This window comes from Pinus tabuliformis, chromosome 9 (assembly GCF_031772625.1).
Source record: "Pinus tabuliformis cultivar Carrire ecotype Pingquan chromosome 9, CPIR1, whole genome shotgun sequence".
In the NCBI taxonomy this organism is placed as follows: Eukaryota; Viridiplantae; Streptophyta; class Pinopsida; order Pinales; family Pinaceae; genus Pinus; species Pinus tabuliformis.
The window spans coordinates 1,896,137,579-1,896,162,062 of record NC_142307.1 but is presented as its reverse complement, the minus strand read 5'-3'; positions in this window follow the sequence as shown (position 1 = coordinate 1,896,162,062).

Sequence of the window (24,484 nt, the reverse complement as noted above, 5' to 3'; positions counted from 1 at the left end):
TGGCATTCCACTGGCGCAACCTCGCAACAGGTTGTACCTTAAGTGTTACTATGCTTGACTCAAGATAGTAACCCCTATGCTTTTGTTACATTTTTGTTTTCATTAAGGGTAATTGTTTTGGTTAAGTGATCCTCTTTTACGTTGTTACAGATGTCGGACCTATTGGAATCATTTGTTGGATATGCCGATGGAGCGAGTCGTAGTTCGCAGAACCTATCTTCTATGGCCTGGGCCATCTTCGATCCAAGCGGCGAGTTAGTAAGTTTCAGGGGGGTATGTATTGGTCGATCAGCGAACAATATTGTTGAATACAACACGTTGATAGAGCACCTCTCTGATGCCATTATGCGTGGCATACGCCGACTCGTCGTCAGGCTAGACTCACAACTCGTCATCCTACAACTCACTGGTATCTACTCCGTACAGAATCCAGCTATCTATCGCATGTTCCTAAGGGTCAAGATTTTGGAAAGGCAATTTGATTCTATTCGATATTAGCATATTTCCAGAAACTTAAACACATTAACAAACTCATTGTAAAATTATGTGTTAGATAGACATTTGCAACATTTATAAAAGAAGCATTTCATCAAATATTTGCATCAAGATCACGTAACTCAACCAAAATAAAGCTCTGAAAATCAAAAATAGATATATAACTATTTATGGTTTATACATAATGTTCTGTAACCAAGACAAAATCGGTCAAATGACCCAAAACTCAAAATGCTAAGGGGCACCCTAGTCTAATGATGCTGGTGATAACAAGTCATCGCCTATGCAATCATGCGTAAAAGCCTAGTCCATCGACTCGGCACGCCAATAGTATGTCGCTGCAACCTCAGAGGCAGCTCATCGGTCCTCATGTTCGGAATACCAAGAGTCAGGCCCTCGACCTAATCCTGCAATGTTGAAAGAGTCTCGGCCACATCAAGGTCGTGAAGGATAGCCCTACCCACAGCCTCTCCTTCTGGAGCGGCAGCTGGTACTCTCAGACGTACTACTGGTCGAACTGGTCCAATATCTGCATGAGCACATGAGTTTTGATTAGTCCTGATAGAAGAAAGCACAAGAACATTATAAAAAGAAATGATAAACAGAGATATGGTCAGAGAATTTACCGACAGCACCCCACTGCTCACCAGCCGGCAACACCAAATCCGGGTCACCCCTGAAATCCATACCAGCATATGGATACTTGGAAAAAACCATCTCCTGACGGTTGAACCACTCGAAGAAGGTATCAAAAAATGAAACCTAGGACTGACCAGCATGTCGGGCCATAAGGTCGACCCATCTCTGCATCTGTGGCTCAGTCGATGGAGGTAATCCAAGTGAAATGTACTACGGCTGCATCAGTGGGATCTTTTCCAAGGAAAAAGCGGTCAAAATAGAACCACAGCCGAAGTTCTTGAATTTTTCGCTTTTTACCCTGGTCAGTTGTTCTTTCATCATAGGGAGTACCGCGTCACACCAGTTGAACACCTTTGGTTCAAGGCATTCCAAAGCGTACTGCACATAAGACCTGTTACGTGAAGAGCCGCACTACCAGCCAGTCTAGCAAAGTGAACAGAATGGTCCTCAAGGACCGGTCATTGACATCTCGGATGTTGATTTTTCCGTCCCTACTCGGCTGAGATCCCTCTCTGCAATACTGGTGAATATAATCTCTCACAGATTCGCCCCCACGGGCGGAACCTGATAATGAAAGAGGGGCACCACGCCTCGATAAATCGCTCAAAAAATAGATGTCCACGACAGTCAAGGGGATGGATTTTCCTCTGATCTGAAACACCTGGTTGGTAGGATCCCATGCATCGAGAAGATATTGCAACAAGTTGATTTATTGCCTCATGCTAGAGATGCGGAAGAACATGAACAGGCCACAGTTCCGCAGTGCAGTTACCGTAACTGGATCATGTAAAGCAAGCATCTCCTCTTCTTCATGCTCACGTTCTTACCATGTAACAACCATTTTTCTCCGATGAATCTCTGCAAAACAAGCAAGAGAAGAGTCAGGGTCCTGATTTGGCAAAAAACAAGCAAAAATTCCATGAGAAAACAGTGCAAAAATTTTCCTTCTCGTGCCCATCGCACCCCCAATAGTGTACTGGGTGAGATGCATACTGACTGGCCAATGGCCAAGCCAGTATGCATCACACCTTTTGATATAGGAAGAGTGCGATGGAGCCAGGGCAAATTTTTCAAACCCCAGAGGCTCAGAAAAACAGGGAAACATGTATAGAATTCAAAAAGGAAGGAATGCAACTGAAGAGCTTAGGTTTAGCTCCTACCTAGTCCAGACGGCGCTGAAAATTGTCCATAGAATCTCCTGGAATTAGCTGGTGAAAATCAAGGGGGAAAAGCACCTCCAGAGCTCCAATAAACCGAACTTCAAATGAAATGGTAAAATGAGGGGTAAAAACCACTTTTAAATTACTTTTTACATAATTCGAGTAAAATATTAGTGTTTTAACTCATTTTTGAAACATATATTGTTCATTTATAATCGGTTTGATGAAGCACTTGAACAAGCAGTACAACCTTTGAAGGAACAAAGTGATTAGCAGTGAAATTAAATCGACGACCATTATCACGAGCAGTTTTTATGCGAAGTTCAAGCTCGTTAAACATTAAACCTTAGCAATGAGAAAACGTTCCCCCAGAGTTTAAGCTCATTAAAAAATGAACCAATTTCTGGTAAATAACCATTATGAATGCATTATCATCAGCTTTTGAGCCCTGGTCATGTTCTCATCATCACCTCCACTCTGTTTTAGCCGATCATTCACCTCCATTTGATTGTTTACCGCTTTTGAGGAACAGTTGCGAAGAGTGATCTTGTTAGCCATCCTTGTGACACTGCCATGATTGGAAAATTCGAAACCTTACCTGGAATCAGCTGCTACCCGAAATTATCACTCGTTCCTCAAAAAAAGAGTCTCCTTTAAGCTCTTTTCACCTGACTCGTAAAATATGAAAAGATTGCTGAGCAATTGGCCTCTCCAGCTCGTTAAAGAGACCGGAAGTGTTATCCCTCCTCTAGATTTTAATCTTTTTGGACTGGAGGGATTATTACACAAAAAGATCGAGCGCTTGTTTTTTTCAGCTCGCTAAAATTACCGAAAATTCATCCCTTTCGTATTATTTTATACTTTTTTGGACTTAAGGGATTATATGACGAAAAAGGATTATTGGACTTTCCTTTACATCCCTTTCAGACTCTCTAAAATTAAAAAGGACTGAGTTATCTTTGTCATTAAACTCGTTAAAACTGAATAGCGACAAACTTGTCCATACAGATAAGAACGAGTTTCACTGTCGCTAGGCTCGTTAAAACATAGCGACGGTTTTTCCTGAGGGGAAAATTATAGAACAAGCATATGTTATCCTCCTAAAGCTTGACAAAAATAAAGAGGTACTGGTCAGCAATGACTGGGGAAAAATTGGGAAGAAAACTTGAAGAAACTTTATTGGTAGCAAGTCGCTCTTGAACATGACACTTTCACTCCGCATCCGAGTCGGGTTGGGTTGTTCTGTTCACCGATCATATCACCATTGGTCCACCGCACCATCCATATTTGGGGTTAACACTACCAATCCATGCTAGTGTCGCCGGTATGTTCAAGAGAAGTCACTTAGAGAACTCACCTGTGTCTCATCCACTGCAATACATTCACGCTCCATTCTTTCATGACCGCCACCCTAAACCCTATATCATCAGATAATTTTCACCTCCAAAAATCATTTACTCTGTTCTGTGTCATAGATATGGGATTCATTAAGGCCTTCCTACGATGGTTCACTTCTTGTTGACATCAGCTCATTATCCGAGAAGTCGATTTAGGAACAACCCTTTCAGTACTTTGAAGCTTGCATGCCTCAATGGCAAGTTTCTCACTTCCGACGACAGGTTTACATCAGTGGCCTTCAACCAAAAGATTTTGCATGGTGTTCGACACCAAGTCCTTTTTCACACCATGCGAATTGTACTGTAGTACCTTGAGGGTCATCATCATCATTGGTGATTCCTCTCACTCTTGTTAACAACTTACATCATTGGCTGGTAATCAGGCGATGTCTTTCCATGTTCGACTCCAGAACATCTTTCACATGGATCGACTTGTACTCTGAGTGAAGATTGGATGAGTTTGAAGACCCCGGATCTAGTTTCATCCATCTGGGCTGCGATATATTCAGGAAAATAAAGACATCAAATGTTCATTGTTGCTGCATAGATGATCATCCGAATCAAAGGATGATGACTCTATCAGAATCATCAGTCTCCCGCACAGACGGTTGTATGTCTTATGTACGTGAAAATGAATTTATAAAGCTGAGCATGGGAATTCCCGCCTCAGCTAGATCATGAAAAATATTATGAAGATAATGTATTGTATTGTATCTTATTACAGGTCACCTTCCAGCTCGAAAAAGCTTTGGATCCTCATGATAAAGAATTTCACCCGACATCGAAAGATTAACGACCTCATGCTTTAGGGGGCAACTGTTATAGACATTTTTGGGCAATGCAACCCCAATCGTACATGTCCATAAACCAAGGCCTCCTAAGTCCCTAAAAGTGTTGTTCCATACCCTAAAAGAACAAGGTCAGCTAATTACATCATCTCCCAGAAGTTCTCCACAGGAAACTGCTCAGAACTGGTCAAAACTAGACCATACAGGTTGCTCAGTGCTAAGGGTGCGATGCATCCCACCTGCCGAGTGTAAAAGGTGTGATGCATACTAAAAATCCCTTCTGTAGGGTGCGATGGGCGAGAGTGGACAAATGGCAGAGACAGTTTGCGAGGTGGATGATCATAGAATCTTCCAGAAACTTCTCCTATGACACTTGCCTCTCTGAATTTGCCCAGGGATGAGTAAGAGATCATCAATCTCCAAGTGGAATCAAGAACTATCAGAGAGAGGACACTAATCAAAATCCCAGAAGCTGACTCACCCCCCTGCAATCATCTATATATGGATCCCTCATCCCAGAGATCCAGAGGCTGGAATTTTGTATCTTGTAAGGAAGTGCTGTTGGTTTCTTGGTGGAACATCATAGTGTTGGGTGATCTAAGCTTTTCATGAGGTGAAAGAAGGGCTTTCATGCTGGAGGATGACACTGGGTCAGAACAATTGGTTGTAATCCTCTTTGCTATTCTTGATATTAATAAAGCTATTCAAGTTTTCCTCCACATTCTTGTATGTTTGATGATATATGAATTTGTGTGGTCAATATATATCTGGTCCTATATTTTTTATGATTGTAGATCTCTGTTCTTTGATAGTGTTATGCTGCTTTGATCCCACAGGTGCTCTTTGAAGCTAGGTAGACGAAGGAGAAGTAGCAAGGATCTCTCAGAAGGGAGAGGAACCGAACAAGGAACCAAGCGCAAGACTAAGGTGGGTATTCTTAATTCCCCTCTCATCTACTTCTCATAAAGGAAAATGAAAGTAGTTTTAGTTTGTTTATTTCTAAGATAGCTACCAGTCTTAGTGGGACTAGCAGCTCTGAGTGGACACTAGTTTTCCCGATAACAAGGAGGCACTAGGATCTTCAGAACTGGTCAGGGAAATCTCAGCATAGTAACCTTTCTCTCTCTTCTCTCCTCCCTTAGGCCTTCCCACTAAAGCCTTTTTATACTTCTCCCAAAGTAGTTTTTTAGTTTGGAATTCATTGGGAATAGTTGGGCCATGGGCACTAACAGGTGATCAGCAGGTGAAACCTGCGATATCTGCCCGAAATTAAGGAGATTTAATTTTTTTAAGTGTTTTAAGACATATACGTGGGTTGGGTATACACAGACCCGTGTACACACGCTTTTAGATCAAGGCAATGTTGCATATAGGGAATAAAACACTGTTTTTTTTAATTTTGGACCAAGTCTGGAAGGAGGGGTTGCCTTGGGCCATGAGTGCAGCATCACAAACCTCAAGAGTGAGATTTGGAGCTATAACAGATTCCCCCTAATATATGAAGGCAGAAGGGGAACATGATGGCCGAAATGTATTAAGCAAGTTCATGGAAAGGAAATCTATCAAAAATTGAGAAGGACTTCACCAGAGTTCAGCCTGCCAAGCCACAAAAGGAGATTAGAAAGAAACACTGTCTGAGGCGGGCATACCCATGCTCAAAGAAAATAAAGCATGTCCGCATATCAAGTACAAGTGGATCCACTAAGTATACAAGTATAAAGAACTAGAAAATACATAATGGATCATCTGATCATAATCGAACAAGTACATGTCTGAATATCACATATAAGAATGTCAATGATGCTGAAGAATGAACTAGATCACTGATATCAAAAACTGATCACAAAAGGTGCCAACTGAACATGATGGAATAGGATGGTACTACACTACAAATTTAGGTGCCAGCGTATAGAATGTTGCCATGAATGACTGCAACATATAAGGTGGAGTGGTATCATCTAGCAGTAACAGGAGCAACTATCAAGTGAACCAATGAATGCTGATGCAACCTGAGGTCTTCACCAACTGCCGTGGTACATTTCTACACCATGGGAATAAATGATTTGAAGTCGACCATGTGAGAAATCGTCTGATTACTGGTCATTAATGTATACCGTTAACAAACGCGAGACTACTCACCGATAATGATAATGAGCGTCAAGGTACCCAGTACAATCTAACAAGTGTGAATAGATGAGTTGGAGTTGAACACCTGTAAGAATCTATCAATCAGGAGACAATGATGGTTTCCCACTGTCGATAGTGAAGGATCTGCCACTAATGACTACAAACCCCAAGGTACTCCCAAATGGACTCTAGATCTTTGCCCCAGAGCAATGAGTCGAAGTCGATAGGGAAAGATCTGCTAGAAGGAAGGCATTAAGGAATCCTTCATCAATCTAGCACGAGTGTAACCCGTAGGCCAATAATGTGGAAGGAATCAGACGAAAAAGATGTAGTAACCCGACCGAAGTACGTTTTCGGCGTACACAAGATGTAGCTAGCACACGACAGAAACCCTCTCAACCAACCAATAATGAAAGCTGACACAGAGGCGAGGTATCCACCAATAGGGTCAAATGGAAACCAAGGTACTACATGAATCCCAATGTGTGATAACGTAAGCTAATGTTAAACACAAGGGAAACCACTCAGTCAAAGACCCATGATACTGATCGATGCTGAGCACAAGGTGACCTATCAATAATGAAAATAGGGCCAAGGTGCAGCTCTAGGCCTGTCCTCAGAGCAAGATGTCATCGTCGATAAGGAAAATACCCACTAGCAAGAAGTCAATGGGGACCTTCTCAAACCGGCACGAGTAAAGGACCAATATAGCTGAGGTGATGATAGACATGATACTGACAATCAGGGATGGCCGGCTAAAAAATGAGTCAAGAGACACCGTAGAGAAGCCGACTCAGGCTAACTTCCCTTAAACAAAAGCACGACTCAATGTGATTATGTGGAAGCATATGATGACTCTGTATAAGTTCGTCATGCAGGGGGAACGAACGAACCCTCCATATGATTGGAAGAGAGAACCAATCGGGGGAGAACTAACTCAATAACAAGGTTAAGGCATACCTAAGTCAAACTAAATCCTACCCAAATGGAGGAGACTTTGTTTAGAGTGCTTTGTTCAAGGGTGACACAACTGACTCTAGTTGCCAACAATAAATGCAAATATTGTCCCGTTCCTGCTCTTTTTTTGCAATATATAATTTTTTTGTATTTTTCTAAAGAATAAAAGAATGCTATAGTACAGTGGAAAGAACGTGTGTCAGTGAAACAGATGATCTAGTTCCTGGGATTGGAACGTTCCTATGCTCAATGTAGGGAGGTGAAAACTGGTCAATGACACTCAAAGGTGTGTTCCTTCCATGGGTCTGTGTGTCAAGTTGCAGAAGTCAAAGGTATGCAAGTTTGATTTTGCAGTCACCATGGTCAAAATTTGGCTTAAACACGAGTCCAAGTGAAGCCAGCTCAAGGCAAAAAGGTGCAAATGGTCAAAATGCAATGCAGTAGTACAACTCAACACAAAGGAGCCTCTATGGTATAAGTCCAATATGAAGTGGAGAGGCAAAGAGGAAAGAGTCTTCATCGCATAAGTCATGGCGAGACTAAAGAGGACTCCCGACCCTAGGGACAAAAGATCAGCATGAGTGCCAAGTGACAACAAGGTACTAACTAGGGCACCCATGATAAGGTAGGCTCTACCACACAAGTCATGATACTTCTAAGCAATGAGAAGGTTCCACACCATAACTTGGTGGGGTCGATCCTAAGGCCAAAATGGGAAAGGAAACTGATAAGTGCACAATGCAGGTGGAAAAACCTAACCTATATGCTAGTTTCGAGAACCAATACCTGTTAGAACGGACCAACCATAGACTTCCAAAGGAGAAATTTTCTAAGTTCTGTAAACATAAATAGGAACACTAGACAAGATGTTAATACATCCCACACATAAACTTCATATAAAATCTTGCGTTATAGAATACAAAACTTGAAAATGCGTACCTTATATATACAATATGGTACAAGGAACCACGCAACCTTGTGGCTTACGCATAATGGTTCTTTTGAACAAACCCCTTGCAGGGCTCAGGCCAAGGACTCCTTTGGTAGTCAAAACTCATGGTTTCAAAGAGTTCCTCCTGTGAAGGAAAATCAAGTTCTAAAAAACCATGAGAACGACAAGGATCAAAAGAGGGAATTAAAGGGTCCCATGTCCCTATAGGAAGAATCTCTCGGTCAACTACCGGGACCAAGTCCCAAGAAGGAGAATAATAAGTCAAAGGATCCTTCTCAGAAGCGTTTGAACATTGAGGATTCAATGCCACATAATTGACCCATGGCGGGGTAGAGTCGATTTGAACACTTGGAACAAACCAAGGGGTATTCTGCAGTAAAGTCGAATTAGGGTGGTAATTATCAGATGCAAGCTGATCAATAGTGACAATATTCCCATTACGAGGAAAGCAAATTACTCGAAAGAGTGAAGACACCACAACATTCATAGCATATACATAATCATGCCCAAGTAGAATATTAAAGTCTAAAGGGCTATCAACCACCATCATATTTATAAGATAGCCTTCCTACCTAAAGTGATAGGCAATTGAGGAAGAACACCCATAGATTCACCAGGTATTCAATCATAAGCTAACAACTGACTCTGAGTTGTCAACAATTTTCGGGAACCCAAATCTTTCCAAGTCAAAGAGGATATAATACTTGTAGAGGATCCTTCATCCACCATACATCGATAGACATATGTGGAATTAACTCTTACCTTTATTTGGAAAGGTGCAGCGGAAGGAAGACGAGGCTCAACAAGACTATCCCAATCAAAGGAAACGCTCCTAGAACTTGGAGGGGGAACATTCAAAAAGATCGGAATGCCCCCTATACTAGAAGACTCAGTACTAGAGATCAAACAGACTCTTTTGTTAGTCACTTCACCCCCCAAAAGAGGAGTGTAATTGGCCAGTGATTGCACTGGCTCAACCACATTATCAACTAATGGCTAATGGGATTGATGAGAAACCATATCAAATATAGGAGTAGAAGTACTTTCAGACTCGGACCATATCCTTTGTACCTCTGGAATACCAGGGCATAAATGAGTAAGATGGTCTCCCTTGCATATCTTACAAGGGAACTTAGGTTTAAAACTTCTACGTCAAGGTTTCTTATCAACCTCCATTCCGCCAACATGACTAGCAGTGGTTTGCGGAGAGTCCTAAACATGACTTGCAGAGGTCAGTGACTTTTTGCTAGTATGATCTACAGTGACTAGATTTATGCCCCCAGCATGACTTGCAGTGGCTGAAGACTCATCTTCAACATGACTTGCAGAGGTCGGTGACTTTTTGCTAGTATGACTTGCAGTGACTAGACTTGTGCCCCCAGCATGACTAGCAGCGGCTGAAGGCTCATCTCCAACATGACTAGTAGAGGTTGAAGATAAATGGATAGAATTATTCTTCTTCTTTGACTTCCTCTTTCTCCTCTTTTTAGATTTCTTATTACAAGAAGGAGGAGAAAAAAGAATCCTAGATTTCTCTATGAAAGAAGATGAACAATTAGCACCCATGTGATGCCCCTGAAATAAAGCATTCATTTGAGGAGCTTCAAAAGCATTTCGAATATTTGGAGTGGACCACAGCCAAACTGGTAGTCCAACATTCAATCTAGGAATATTCAAAATGGACATCAAGGGAGTACCAACGTTTCCAAAGAAAGGAAAAGCACAAGGATCCCCTTTTGGGAGGGAACCTTGGCTGGTTTTCACAGGAATATTGGCCATATCTAATTGATTCGCAAACCCTTCCCTTACAGGAATGTAGAAATTACTTTTCAAGGAAGATAGACACGCAATCAAAACCTTTGCCCTTGAGGAGACAACTCCACAACTTTCTAAAGAACGACCAAATGCCTTTCAAGATCGGTGAAGTGGCAAGTCAGTGACTCAAGATACAAAGTCCAAAAAGTGACTAGACAAAAATACCTAAAGCCAACTATATACAAGGAGCAAAGAGCACTCACTAAAAATTCCCTAAAAGAAGTTAGCCAGTCAAACAACTTCCAAGTATTTCCGCTCCAGGTGATTAGAACTAGACACCAAAATACAAGAAAGTGAAGTAAGGGGCCTTCTGAAGATAGTCTGGGATAATGACAGCCCAGTCCTATCAGCAAAGGTAACAGAGGAAGTTACGCTGACCTCCTAACAATAGCCTGCACCGGTGCAAGCCCCCAAGCTTCACAAGGGTGCCCTCCAGCAGTACCGTTGAGAGTGATACAACGTCGGCCTCAAGTGCCACGGGATTCCCCTCCGCAGCCACCTGTGTAGATCCCTAGGAGTAGCAACTAAGGTTACCAACTCGTATCAGAAGCCAGGCGGAACAGTCTTGAGGTTAGATCCGACAAGTAGGAGAGGGGGTATCTCTCTTCCCTATCTTCAAAAACCCTCGTGCTTAACTCCCAGATCTGGAGCTTTCCTGGTCTCCCTAATGCTATTGGATTTTCACTCACTATTCAGACTCCTATGTTTGATAGTTTAAATGGCCTTGGAGAGTTACCTCTCCACTCGCCTAATCCAAAGTCCTAAAATATCCTAAAACTTGTTGGTGTGTCTAACTTGACAATTATGAAAATTTCTAGTATATTTTAATTAGCACTTGTTTTTAAATGGGTTGTTCTTTAAGTCAAGGGATAAGAGGAAGTGAAACTAGTGGTGTTTTGATGCAAAAGAAATTAATAAAAACCAAACTACATGCAAATGCACTTGTTTTCGTTTTTTGATGAAAGGAATTTGTACTGGGTTCAGAGGAACTTCAAAAAAGCAACAAAATTTTCTTTTCTTTTCTTTTCTTTTACTCACGCTTCACACTCACAAAAATTAACAAAACTATGGATGCCTAAAAAGATGCACAAATTTATCCTAATGCAACACGTACATGCTGATGCAAAACTCAAAACTACTGTAAATCAAGAAATTAAAGTTACTTGTTTATCAATTTTTAATTTTCCACTTAAAATGTTTAGATGGAATATGAGTTGCTAAGGCTCATTTTCATCTCTACACTAAAAGCAATTTTCAAGACAAACAAAAATGCACTTTCATTCACTAAAAGAAACTAAAATCAAAACAAAGTTCAAGAAAGAAAAACCAAGTTTTTCAAGAAGTTTTCTTCAAAAGAAAAACAAAAATGACTTTTCAAAAGTGCTCTAAACAAGACTGAAACTTTATGATCGAAGAATAGGCAATGAAACTCTTTGCGAGTTTGCAACACAAAACAAGTGAGAACTCGACAAAAATGTGTTTCAAAATGCTCTTAACAATCAAAAAGCAACAACAAGAGCTTGGCAATAAAGTCCAAAAGATTGAAAATTCAACTTTCAAGAAAGTGTAAACCAACAACTTTCAAAAGCAAGAAAAGTAGATGGTCCTAAAGATATAGTTTTGACATGCAAACCAAAAAAGTCACCAAAACACAATTTGACACAAAGACTGAGATCAACCCTTTTGCCTTGACAAAACAGAGCAGCCAAGACTCCTAACAAGAAATCTTATGTGCTTAACAAAACGATGATGCTTGCAATAAAACCAATAAGAACAACATATTCCAAAATCAGAGAGAATTTGAAATCAGATACTTGCTGTAAAACTAAAAACTGATATAGAAAGGTAATTGTTTAGGACTAAATCAAACTAGGAGACAAGCCTTCAGAAACAAAAAGATTTGAAAAATATTGAAAATTGCAAGATATACATGACTGTATTGATGTACAGCTGCGTGTATACGTGACTGAGCCTAAGGAAACCTGCGTATATGTGAGTTTACTTAAGGAAACATTTGTATATACGCTTCTGTAAACAAGAAAAACAGCGTATATAAAATATTTCAAGAAAAAAAACAAAAAAAAAAAATCTAAAGAAACTGAACAAACTTACAATTCAAGTTCCTACAGGAACAGACTACACAGCGACAGCAAGAAAATAGACAGCTGAGCCCCGATTGGCTTGAATAAACCCAAACTAGGAACAACAATGTTGTTGTCCCTAGTGTAGTCGCCAATTCTGTTAAGGGATAAATTCCCCTAGGGTCTTGGGTTGATACCCTAGCAGATCAGAGGTTGTCTATACAGAGAAACACACATTTCATACAACCATAATGCTAAGATAAGCAAACTATAAGATAAGGGCCGTACCTGGGGGTCCTACGTTTGAGAAGATCCTTCCAGGGTCCAAACCCTCTTCAAGTTCCTTTTGCTCCTTCAACCTGCAAAACAATCAGCTCAAGAAAGTACAACAGTATATGGACTAAACATCATAAAGAAATCATCTTCATAGTATATTGAAAGGTAGTTTGTTATGCAATTAAACAACCATTCACATATGAATCATAACATGGATATCATAAACATGAAGAAGACTTATGTCAGGAACAAAGACAAGTGTTTCTTTTAATATAGACAAATAAAGTACAAAAAGGAATAGTTTCACCTGATTCATCCTTTCGCAGGTTCCAAGCGGAACCTTTCTCCAAATTCATCCAATCTCAAGCCTTTAACAAACTCCTTCCATGAATTACTCCATGATATCTCAAATGATAGATAAACATCATCACGCAAGGAAACAAGGGTTTCCTGTAAATGGGGGAAGTGCAGGAGGCACTAGGATCTTCAGACTTGGTCAGGGAAATCTCAACATAGTAACCTTTCTCTCTCTTCTATCCTCCCTTAGGCCTTCCCATTGAAGCCTTTTTATACTTCTCCCAAAGTAGTTTTTTAGTTGGGAATTCATTGGGAATAGTTGGGCCACGGGCACTAACAGGAGATTAGCAGGTAAAACCCGCAATCTCCGCCCGAAATTAAGGAGATTTAGTTTTTTTAAGTGTTTTAAGACATATACGTGGGTTGGGTATACACAAACCCACATACACACGCGTTTAGATTAGGGCAATGTCGCGTATAGGGAATAAAACACTATTTTTGAAAGTTTTGGCCCAGGTCTGGAAGGAGGGGTTGCCCTGGGCCATGAGTGTAGCATCACAAACCTCAAGAGTGAGATTTGGAGCTATAACACTTTGGTTTTCCTAGTCTTTGTCTGATCAGTTTTGGAAAATAGTGTACAGAACACCTGTAATACATCCCTACCTACCCTTCCTCCATCATACAACCTACTCCAACCCCTAATCTAGGATTCCTTCCCTTCATTTGCCACACTTTCCCACTTTGCCCTAATTTCTACATTCTTATGCAACATCGCTCCTTCCATCCTTGAATGATTTCAACCACCTTAATCACTCCTTAGCTTCATTTACCAGGTCCTATACCCCTTCACATCCTCATCCATCCTCCATTTCCACTTTCGCACCATTTTTCCACCATCAACCCTCCAGGATCCTCTTTCGGATCTTCCTGTAGAACATCCTGTAGAACCCCTACAGACTTCCTGTAGAAGTTCACGTCAGTGGTTTTTCGATATCTGAACACTGTGAAACTCTCTGGAAGGGTGCTAGGGACCCCTTAGGCCCTCTTCTCACCTTCCCAACCTCCTCCAAGCGCCCACTCCATTTCCTTTCACCAATCAACCTCTACACAGTCAAAAACAGTTAAAGCACATGCATAATAATTCTGCAAGATTACTCAAAAATACAAAAAGATGTTTTTTCCATATTCTCCTTCAGAAGTAGCTTAGTCACATGCATTTTACCTTTCCAAGTGTTAATGGCATCGATTTCCGCAGCTTTCATCTCTTTTCTTGCACCAATAGGGTTAGTTAGTAAAACTAGGGTTTGCTAGGGTTTGCATTTCCTTTCAGCTTTCAACTTCTTTCTGCAAGTAGATTAGCCTCTTTTGAGTTAGCTTTCATCCATCACAGTTAAAATCTTCTTCTAAGAACTCATAGAAGTTGGCTTAAGCTCCTAGCGAACTTGTGCCAGGTGATCAAGTGACAGCCTACAGTAAGAGCTAGTACTTGTGCATATAGCACCGTCACTTCCAAGTTTGTTATGGACTACTGGGTTGATAAAAGTAAAGAAGGGAGCCCCAAGAGTTGCAGCATTATTGCTACAATACTGGAGCACACCAATAACCTTACTACATATGGAGATGAATATCCTCACAACATCGACATAGTAAAGTCAGAAGGATACTGAAAATTAACTGGACCTAAGCTAGGCATACCAAACATAACGAAGCCACTGAAGACCAAGAAGGTGAACATAGGATCAGAGAAGGAACCCAAGTTTGCAACAATAGGAGACTATTGGGATGAGGAGACAGACACTAAAGTTACATAATTACTTCATGAATATCAAGAACTATTTCGCACCAAGCTTTCATAGATGAAGGGTATAATAGAAGATCTAGGAGTCATGAAGATTCCCATTAAGCCTAATGTGAAGCTGGTCAAACAAAGAACTTACAGGTTAAACCCAAAGTATAAGGAGAAAGTGAAAGTAGCGCTTGATAAGATGGTAGTAGCGTGACTTATTGAACCTGTAGAAGAATTAGAATGTGTGAGTCTTATGGTGGTGCAAGAGAAGAAGTCTCAAGGGAAAATTAGGATCTGTGTTGATCTAAGAAAGTTGAATGATGCATGTTTACATGATCCCTTCCCTACCCCTTTCACAGATGAAGTATTAGACAATATAGGAGGTCAGTGGTGAGCACTAGTATTGCAGCAAGAATGTTGCAACTCCTGGGCTACCAACTTTACTTTTATCAACCCGGTAGTTTGTAACAAACTTGGAAGCGTCGGTGTTGTATGCAGAAGTACTAGTTCACATTATAGGTTGTCACTTGATCAGCCGACGCGAGATCACTAGGAGCTCAAGCAAACTTCTATAGATCTTAGAAGAAGCTTTATATGTGATGAAAGAAAAGAAATATTATTCTATAGAAGCTTTTCTGATTGCAGCAAGGAAAAAGACTGGAATGTAAAACAAGAAGTAGTAAACCCTAATTAACAGGCTAATTCAACTTTTGCCAAAAACACTATGAAATGTAGATATTAACCCCGTACAAAAATTACCTGCATATGAATTCTAAAACACAGAAAATAAACAATGCGAGAGCATAACACATAAAACACATATACACAGAGATTTTCCCCTGAATCCCAAAAGCAGGACTACCAGTGTGATTTTTCATTATGTTCCTTTCAATGTTATAATACATATTTATACATGCCAAAGCATCCAATACCATGGACCGAAAACCATCGCGCAAGAAACATGTGCGAAAAACATGCACAAAACTGTAGGTGGGTCCGCCCAACCTAACATAGGGTCCAAAACCAAATTTTTTTGAGGCCCTGCCCCGGACCCCATAAAGTGGGGTTACAGGTTCACCTCAAACCCCCTATGACATCACCCCCCTCTATCCCCTGGTTAACTACATGGGCTAGTCGTGGAAAGAATATAACACAACCCAACATTCTCCCACTTGTTGTTTTCTTTCCACAGGGGGCCACAAGAGAGCTTAGTCATTTTTCCAGCCCTGCAATGCCCATTGTTTCTCTACACCAAGAGAACTTCTCAAAGCTCACAAATTTTGTCAATGCATCTACAGTATTCTTCAAAGTGTCCACCTTTACTAACAACACCTTTTTGTCTTCTATCATATCCCTCACAAAGTGATACTGAACATCAATGTGCTTTGTCTTTGAATGATATGTAGGGTTCTTTGCCAAGAAAATTGCACTTTGGCTGTCACAGTCTATCCTTATAGCTTCTTGTACTAACCCCATACTTGAACACAATCTTTTCAACCAAACTGCTTCCTTTCTTGCATGAGTGGCTACCATGTATTCTACCTCTTTAGTTGATAGTGCCACTACAGATTGTTTCTTACTCATCCAACTGACTGCACCTCCAAATAGGTTAAACACATACCCACTTGTAGATCTTCTCTGATCCAGATCTCTAGCCCAATTTGCATCAACAAAGCCACAAATATCCAACACTCTGTCCAATCCTGGTCTTCCTTGGTAGCACAAACCATAATCACTAGTGCCACGCAAATACCTGAAAACCCACTTCACTGCTATCCAGTGTTCCTTCCCTGGTTTTGACATAGACCTGCTCAATACTCCCACTGCATGTGCAATGTCTAGTCTAGTATAGACCATTGCATACATCAGGCTACCAACTACACTTTCATATGGAACACGGGACATGTCCTCTTCCTCTTCGTGTGTCTTGGGACATTGTTCAACAGATAACTTCACACCTACAAGAATAGTAACCTTCACCAGTTTACTATCCTGCATATTAAACCTCTGCAATATTGTCTCGACGTACTTCCTCCAGTTTAACCACAGCTTCCTCTTTGTCCAATCTCTTTTAATTTCCATGCCCAAAATATAGTATGCAGCACCAAGATCTTTCATGTCGAATTTGGAGGACAAATGGGTCTTCAAATCCTGGATAATTTCTTTATCATTTCCAACCAGCAACATATCATCCACATACAAGACCAGATAAATAACATGGTCACCAAATAATTTAAAATACACACAGTAATCTACTTTGCTTCTAGTGAAGCCAAGTCCCCGTATAAATGTATCAAATTTTTGATACCACATCCTTGGTGACTGTTTTAACCCATACAGAGACTTCTTTAACTTGCATACTAGTTCTTTCTTACCCTTCACTACAAGACCTTCACGTTGCTTCATGTAGATCTCCTCTTCCAAATCCCCATGAAGAAATGTTGTCTTCACATACATCTTTTCTACCTCAAAATCAAAAGTAGCAGCAACATATAAAAGTAATCTAATAGAAGTTACCTTGGCAACAAGAGAAAAAAAATCACCAAAATCAATTCCCGGCACCTAGGAATAACCTTTTGCTACCAACCGAGCTTTGTATTTCTCCACCTTTCCTTCTGCATTTGTCTTCTTCTTGAACACCTATTTGCTGCCAATGGGTTTCCTTCTAGCCAGTAATTCCACCAGATCCCAAGCTTCATTTTTGTGCAAAGATGCCATTTCATCAACCATGGCCTCCTTCCATAGTTTTCCATCCTCTGAATCTACGACTTCCTTCATAGTTCTGGGATCATCATCAGTAATAGATAAAGCAAAATTTGAATAGAAATCAGATGGACTATACTTTTCTGGCTACCTTCTTTCTTGAACTGATCTTCTCACACCTGGAGTTTGTGGCTCTTCATCTTTTGATTCCTCCTCTGCTGTAGAGTCTGATTCTTTCTCCTTTAGCTCAAACTCTATCTTCTCAGGTTCCTTTGGCTAGAAATCATGTTTAATAACGTCTTTCACCTCTCTGAACACCACATCTCGGCTGTACACAACCTTCCTTGTTACTAGGTTCCAAGGCTTATAACCCTTTAAACCATCCTTATACCCAATAAAAATGCACTTTTTAGAATTACTGTCCAACTTGGTTCATTTCTCCTTTGGAACATGTACATATGCATCACATCCAAATACCCTTAGATGTGAAAGAGAGGGTTTCTTACCAGTCCATACCTCTTGTGGAGTCTTATCCTCCAATGCTGATGAAGGTGACCTGTTGACTAGGTAACATGCAGTATCCACCGCCTCTGCCCAGAAATCCTGTCCTAACTCAACACCACTGAGCATGATTCTTGCCCTTTCCATCAACGTCTTGTTCATTCTTTCTGCAACTCCATTTTGTTGAGGTGTATATGGAGTAGTCTTCTGCCGTGCTATACCACACTTCTTACAGAATTCTTCAAATTCCTTATTGAAAAACTCTCCACCATTATCTGTCCTCACCACCTTTATCTTCTTCTCTGTCTAGTTTTCCACCAGAGCTTTAAATTCTTTAAACCTGTCAAAGACTTCATATTTCTTCTTAAGGAAATATATCCATGTATTCCTTGGGAAGTCATATATAAATGATACATAGTACACAGAATTACCAGTGATGGGACCTTCACAAGTCCAAACACATCACTGTGCAAAATCTCTAATATATGTTTTACCCTCTTACCACCAGAAGGGAAGCTCACCTGATTCTGCTTCCCATATACAAAATTTTCATAGAAATCAAAATCCAGAGAGCTATTACTCATACCTTCTACCATACCTTTACTATGAAGTATTTGAAGACCCTTCTCTCCAATATGTCCAAGCCTTTGATGCCACAGCATGGTCTTCTCTCCAGAGACCACTAGATTTTCTGCTCCACTTTTAGGAACCATAGAATTTTTGCACCCATCAATAACATTGCTACCTTGCAGCTTGTACAGAGTTCCAATCCAAACTCCCCGCATCAACACCAGTTCTCCCTGAACCATTTTGTAGGCATCCTTCTCGAACATTGTTTTTACACTTGCATCATCCAACTTGCTTACAGAAATCAAATTTTTGGCCAATGGAGGAATATACAGAACACCCAGAAGTGTTCTAACCCTTCCACCTTGCAGCTTCAACTTTACTTTTCCACAACCAATGATTCTAGCCTTCCTATCATCCCCTAAGAATACATCACCACCATCGTATTTCTCATACTCGCAGAACCACTCTCTATGGGGAGTGAAGTGAGAGGATGCATCTGAGTCAATCAACCATGCCTCATGATCTACATGTGTACTTGAAGAAGCCATGTACACATCCCCACCTTCATCTAATGTGGTTTTCACCTCTACAGAAGGAGCATCATCAAATCCCTTTCCTTTATGAGGAGTTTTAGATTTACAGTCCCTTTTGAAGTGCCCTTCCTTTCTGCATTTCTAGCGCACCACCTTTACAGGTTTTCCTGGAGATTTAGATCTCCCACTCGATGACTTATTTTTGTTTATGTTCTGGGACCATCCTTGTACAGACAAGGCATCACCATTCTAGCTCTCCATATTTTTCCATCTCATCTCCTCCATCAACAAGGCTGAGACTATTTCATCAAACTGCAAGGCAGTTGCATTGCTACCTATTGCAATAACCAGACTATCCCATGAATCTAGTAGAGGACACAACAAACTGATGCACTTATCTTCATCTGAAATTTTAATATCAACAGATGCTAACTAACTTACCAGAGTATTAAATGCATTTAGATGCTCTATCACTGAGTCTACATCTTTCATCCTCAGGTTATACAACTTTTTTCGTAAGAATAGTTTATTCACCAGAGACTTAGATTGGTACAAAGTCCCTAACTTATCCCACAAAGCCTTCGCCATAGCTTCCCCTGATACATTCAACAATATTGAATATAAGACACACAATCGTATTGTGGTCTTTGCCTTTCGATCCAACTTCTTCCATTCTTCATTAGACACTCCCGTTGGTTTAGTACCTGGATCTATAGTGATCCACTGATCTTTATCCACCAACAGGTCCTCCATCTTGAGTTTCCACAACTCAAAACTCTGACCATTAAATTTCTCGATCTCTATCTTTCCACTTCTCACCATATTCTTTCACCACCAGAATCGATCTCGCAGATCTCCCACTGAACAAGGTCTACAACAGGCCCGAGTGAAACCCCTCAACAACAAAGGCATCCCCTTGAAGCCAAAATTGCTTTGGTACCAAATGTAGATATTAACCCTGTACAGAAATTACCTGCATATGAATTCTAAAACACAGAAAATAAACAATGTGAGAGCATAACACATAAAACACATATACATAGAGATTTTCCCCTGGATCCCAAAACCGGGACTACCAGCTTGATTTTTCATTATGTTCCTTTCAATGTTATAATACATATTTATACATGCCGAAGCATCCAATACCATGGACCGAAAACCATCGCGTCCAAAACATGTGTGAAAAACATGCACAAAACCATAGGTGGGTCCGCCCAACCTTACATAGGGTCCAAAACCAAAATTTTCTGGGGTGCTGCCCCAGACCCCTTAAAGTGGGGTTACAGGTACACCTCAAACCCCCTGTGACCTCCCCCCACGTCTAATGCCTAGTTAACTACGTGGGCTAGTCGTGGAAAGAATATAACACAACCCAACATGAAAACCATGAAAGAAATGCCATTACCTACTCAAGAAAGTAAACAACATCTAACCATGCTATTTCTGGAAGTAAATAAGCAAAAAAACATATTTTTGGATTTTTATGTCTTTTTATGTGAATTTGACATGCATCTAATTTATTGTGTGTGAGTGTGGCAGTGAATAGGTGGCATTAGAGGGTGGTTTTGCAGCTTGGGAGGATGGAATATGGTGTGGATGATTCCTAGGAGGTCTTAGGTGGCCTTCTGGAGGCTTTTACCACTCTCAGCCTTCAAAAGAAAGCCTACAAGAAAAACTACAGGAGGACACAAGGAAACTACAGGAGGAAAATAAGGAAAGTACAGAAGGCCTACAGGAGGAGGCCGAGAGCAATTTTCACTCTTTTGAGGGTGTGAGAGTGGGTGGAAAAGATGGATGAAGGTTGGGTTGAGGTGTTAGGGCACCTAAGGTCTACCATGAACCGCCAAGAGAGAGAAGGATAGTTGGGTTTGCTCAAGGAGAGAGGAGGAAGTTCTATGAAAAATGCAGGAAACTAGGGTAGAATTGAGGTGAGGTTTGGGGGACCTGTAGGGCATGGATCAGATGGAGGATATGATTGTTGATAAGCTGGCCTACTACTAGAAGATATCTGCTGCAAAGGAACATGATAGTCAACCAAGAGGATCAAGCAACAAATGAAATGAGTGCATTTAGGAAAAATAGAGTTTTGCATTAAAATGGTCTAAACTATGATCTATGAAAGGAAATGTTGAGAAATGCTGCAAGCAATGAAAGTATGAAAGAGGACTATTACAAATCAGGAAGTGAACATGATAAGGAAGATCTAAAGTAAAGCAAAACTGGACTATTAACCTACTAAAATACTACAAACACTAGAAGTCCTATGAATGAGGAAAATCTATGTTTTTGGGGCAGTAAGGGAGTCTTTGACTCAAATCATGGTCCAGAGGGAGGAAGAGAGGCCAAGGCATTGTTGCTAGCCTTTTGAATCTTATCTTGATCACTTCTTAACCTACTACAGAAAGCACAAATGAAAGCAAACTACTAAATCATCAAAAGAAACCTATTCTTAACCATACAAGTAAAGAGGAGATTGGCTACTTGGTTTGGGCCCTAACCCAAGAGCTTCAGCCCTCTGAGGTAACTCAGTGCTAGCTCAAAGAGGATTCCATACTCATTATCAAAACAATAGCAAGGTTACATAAAACTGTCACAAAAAAATAAGCTCGAAATTTGAGCAGAGTTTACATAAGCAAAAAATCCGACTGTAGTGAGGCCCTAGGCCTCTCTACTTATACATCTGAAGCTACCAACAGCTTCCTTAAAATTAGGGAGGCTTGGCTTCCAAAACTTGAGATAAATATTAGTCATCCTCCACCTACTCGGCTGCCTTCTAGTACATGATTCGGCTGCTTGTACTCCTAGCTGAATAAAGGGGAATCCGAAGTGAGGAGTAATAAATGAGGGGGATTCCCTCCTATAAATCCTCTCACTTGTCTACTTCAAGTTATTGTTGCCATTTGACCACTGGATCCTTGACTTTGACCTCGAAATCCATCAATAATCTGCATTAAATACATGTTAGACCACATGGCATAATAACTAACTCAATTCACTCTATAAGCATAAATATAATTAGAAAATCATACAATAAGCTAGGAGAATGGTTGATTTGACTATGTTAGGAGGTAAAATGAGCCCATATAATTACCCATTTATGAGGCTCATCATCACCCCCCTATTGAAGGTGTTTCTCATCCTCTGAGCAACCTAGTCAATCTCCTCATCTTTTATGGCCCGGGTGGCCTCCCTAGCATCCTAGGCCTCTGTTGTGGTCTACTCATGTTCTCCATAGAATCCTGCCTTCTCTTCTATGTCCTTCCACTGCTCCTCCTCTTCTTCTTCTCTTCTGCCTTCGAGCATGCCTAATAGGAGTGGAGGGCTCAATTTGAGGCCAATCCAGTTGACCCTCAGCCTTTTCATGGAGCACTTGTACATTGGCACTCTTTTCAATGCCTCCTTTAGCCTCATGGGGGAATGATATTCCTTGATCTGCAAACTATGAGGTAAGGTGTTCCATCTTCTCATGCATGCATGCACACAATCATCCCCAAGTAGCCTTTCCATATCTTCAAATTGTGCAATGGCTTGTGCCTAATTGGATAGATATCTAGGGGAAATTTGAGGGTCATTAGCAAGCGGGTTGTGTGTGCTGATGAGTGCCATAGGATCTGATGGCTCGACTCTTATCATTAATGGTTCATTCTGCTCTTTTATCATCAATCTTTTCATTTCTGCTGCCGTTAATTCTTCATGGTTCATCCATGAGGCCATGGCCATTAGTTGTAGGTCCCCTGGCTTGGCATTGGGGTCCCACACATTCATGTCTATGAGGGCCATGTTCTGTAGGTAGAACTCTTCCATCTTTGCCTTATCCTTTGAGGTGCTTTGGTCACACAACTCCATGAACTGCCTGTAGTCTTGGAAAGGCATTGTGTTTCTTTCTGCCAAAGTCTTTATTTGGAATTGAAGCCATTGATCCTTCAAATAGAGGCCATAGGATTTGGATGGTGTTCTACATTGTAATGCTTCCATGGATAAGCTGACCATGTATGCCAGTTGAGTCTCTTTCTCTTGCAGCTGCGTCCTTAGTAATTCATTTTTAGTTTCAAGGTGGCTTCTTGTAATGGCTTCCCTGTCTCTGAGAGCACTCAACTATCTGCCCATTTCCCTGAGTTTGTTTTCCATATGGCCAACATCCTCAACTCCTTTGGATTTGGCTATTTGCATCCACCTATGTGTTCTCACTCTTTCTTTCTTCAATTCAAAAAACAGTGGAATTGCAAATTTCTATGGGATGATTCTGCCTCCCTCAAGTAGATTGTAATAGGAGGCAGGACTAGGTTGGGGATTGGGTTCTTGTAGCTCTTGTACTTCCTCCTTCACCTATGGCTATCCTTCTATCTCTTTCTCAAGCTTTTGGGTCCCCTGGTGCTTGGACAGTGTCTCCTGTAGGACTGTCTCGGCCTCTTGTAGATCTGGTTTTGGATCCTGTAGTACTGCCTTTCCATTCCATGTAGAAGATTTGGGAGTCCCATTTTCATATGTTATAGGTGTCTTGGAGGGGGATTATTTCACCTTAGTAGATGGTGAATCTTCAATGGTAATGGGAACTTTTGAAGAGGGCCGAGGTTTGCCTATTTTAATTCTTTTTCTCTTCCTTGCCCTCAAATACATGGAGGTCTGTCTTTTCCTCTTCTGCGTTGGTTTTATTGGTGTACTGAAGGTAGTGAGGGCAGCTATTGCCTCTCTTTCCAAAGTATCAGGGGACTCTTCCTCTTGCTCTGCCTTCTCTGCCTCCTTTTCTCCTTCTTCTGTCTCTTTTTCTGTCTCTTCAACTTTTCCCTCCTCTGTTTCTTTTCCTTCCTCCTTAATTTCTTGCTTTGTTCTATCACCACTAGCTTCATCTTCTCATCCTTTCTGTTCTTCCTCCTCATCACAAGTAGGAATGACATCATAGGCTAATGCTTTTATGTCATCCTTAGTTGTCATATTTCGGAAAACTTCCCATGCTATAGGGAGTGTAAAGGTATGGAGGGATTCCTCTACTAGGATTTTGATTAAGCCATGGTGAGCTAACTACCCTGAATTTCCTGCTTGCACCTTGGTGCTGGAGTCAATGAGGGACTGAAGGAGAAAGTAAGGGATACTAAGCTTTTGAGGTGCTGGAGTATCCATGCCATACCTCAAGTCATGGAGGATTCTAAAATGATAACCATAGAAAATATTCTGCCTCCCCTCACAAGAAATGTATTCGATTATTTGGTAGCTAACCTCATCCCAAGGATATGATATACTGTCCCTTCTGATTCCATTTTTATCTTAGACAGGGGTTTCATTATTTTGGAAAAATTTCTTCTTGGCAGCGTGGCCAATTGGTTTCTCATCTTTACTCCAAGGCAGCCCAAGAGGAAGGGTAGTGACCCTACTGATGAATTCTAGGGTTATTTCGATGGAGAGGCCTCTA